This window comes from Bos indicus, chromosome 24 (genome assembly GCF_029378745.1).
Source record: "Bos indicus isolate NIAB-ARS_2022 breed Sahiwal x Tharparkar chromosome 24, NIAB-ARS_B.indTharparkar_mat_pri_1.0, whole genome shotgun sequence".
In the NCBI taxonomy this organism is placed as follows: Eukaryota; Metazoa; Chordata; class Mammalia; order Artiodactyla; family Bovidae; genus Bos; species Bos indicus.
Window position 1 is genome coordinate 49,603,466 of NC_091783.1, and position 2,191 is coordinate 49,605,656.

General features: G+C 46.6%; 1 non-coding gene across 1 annotated transcript; it reads right to left on the bottom strand.

Annotated features, from left to right (window-relative positions):
* Positions 1 to 610: 610 nt before the first annotated feature.
* Positions 611 to 683, bottom strand: TRNAC-GCA (transfer RNA cysteine (anticodon GCA)). Its single transcript has one exon. It is a non-coding gene; the product is annotated as a tRNA-Cys (tRNA).
* Between the last annotated feature and the right edge of the window lie 1,508 nt (positions 684 to 2,191).

Here is a 2,191-nt window from a genome sequence, read left to right on the forward strand (position 1 = left end):
CAGACCACATCTGTGGACACTCTGGGGAAGTCTCACGTTCTGTCTCCTGGCTTTATTCATTACCGCCTGCTTGCAGGCTCCGCTCAGGGCTGGCAGCCTGCCTGGGAATGCTGGCTCCATCTGGTCCTCCCCCGTGTGGCTCCTGTTCCCTGCAGGATGAAGGCACCCTCCTCCCCGACCCCCCACCTGCCTGGAGAACAGGAGCTGAGAGGACCCGGTGGCTGCTACCTTCCTGGGTGGTTTCCACCCAGGAGACGTCTTGTCTCCTTTCAGAATGCCAACAGCCCCAGGAAATCAGAGGACATCTGCATCTGTCCACTGTGATCTGAAGGAAGTTTGGATTATAGGAAGACCACCTGCAAGGAACGGTGCCCTAGGATTTGCATAATATGGTAAATAGCTGACGGCCTATTCCCTCCATTTTATTTACTGTTTATAATTGTCTTTCAGATTTTATTGAGGCTGAAGTTCGTTGACAAGTGAAGGGAAGTTGCTCAGTTGTGTCCAACTCTTTGCAACCCCATGGACTGTAGCCTACCAGGTTCCTCCATTCGTGGGATTTTCCAGGCAAGAGTATTGGAGTGGGTTGCCATTTCCTTCCCCAGGGGATCTTCCTGACCCAGGGATTGAACCTGGGTCTCCCGCATTGCAGGCAGACGCTTTACCATCTGAGCCATCAGGGAAGCCCTGAAGTCCAGAGAATTTGGTTAAATAGGGCTTGAATTGAATGTTCCTAATTTATTATTATTATTACTTATTTATTTGTGGCCTCACTGTGTAGCTTGCTGGATCTTAGTTCCCTGACCAGGGACTGAACCCAGGCCCTCAGTAGTGAAAGCGCTGAGTCTTAACCACTGGACTTCCAGGAAATTTCCTGAACTGAATACTTTAAAAAAAAATGTATTTATTTATTTATTTGGCTGCACCAGTTCTTGGTTGGGTCTTAGTTGCAGCATGTGGGATCTTCAACTTAGGTTGTGGCATGTGGGATCTAGTTCCTTGATCAGGGATGGAACCTGGGCCCCCTGTACCCTGCATTGGGAATGCAGAGTCTTAGCTACTGGGCCATGAGGGAAGTCCCTGAATACTTTTAAAAACTCTAATTTTATACAGTCATTCAGATACTTTTTCATGAAGTTATTATTACTCTACCAAGAATTTAGTCCACAATGGTACAAATCTTTCTGTTGTTGTTGTTCAGTCACTAAGAAGCTGCCAAGAGTCAGACCCGACTGAAGACACTTAGCACACAGCATGCAAGCTCAAAGGTTGTGCACAAGTGAGTCTGGGCATGTAGGACTCAAAGAGAGAATGGGGAAAGATAACCAGTGGTGCATGGAGAGGAAGGGAGACTCAGGGAATGCCTGTACCTGCTGTGATGTGCTCATCAGAGGCTGGTAATCATCAGAAGAAAGGAAATGCAAAAGATGAATATTTTAAGTCTAGGACTTAAGCCAGACTAGAGCGGCTGAGGAGCATGTCCTAATCCATGCAAAATAGGAAGGGCAGTCACCTAGTGTTCACAAGATTCACCTGAGCTCTAAAGATGTGCAGATGATTCCATGAACAAGAGACTCGGCAAGAATGCTTAGCTGGTGCTAGCAAGAGTTTAAAGTTCCCAGTGGGAGCTGGACTGTCCTTGTCTATAGATGCATATATAACTTCCCAATGCCTACTGGTGGATTTAAACAAATTCCATGAAGTCATAAAGAGCCAACACTATCAAGGGGTGTCATGAAGGCCTGGGGAAGACTCTGGGGCAAAGGGTCTGGTCACCATGGAGGCAGGAAGGAAGGTTTGGAACATCTGGCTGTGAGTGGAACATCTGAATTCCATCATGATGTCAATTTTCCCTTATTTTTTTCTGGACTAAGTCGTGCATAACAAGTTGATACTCTAATAAGGATCTAAGTCATGCATAACAAGTCGATACTCTAATAATGACCTAATTTATGGTCTTCTGATTCCCTTACAAAAGAGAAAATCCCCCAAAGGGGATATATGTAAAGCTGATTCACTTTGCTGTACAGCAGAAACTAACACAACTTTTACGACTGAGCGACTTCACTTTTGCTTTTCACTTTCACGCATTGGAGGAGGAAATGGCAACCCACTCCAGAATTCTGGCCTGCAGAATCTCAGGGACGGGGCAGCCTGGTGGGCTGCCATCTATGGTGTCGCACAGAGTCGG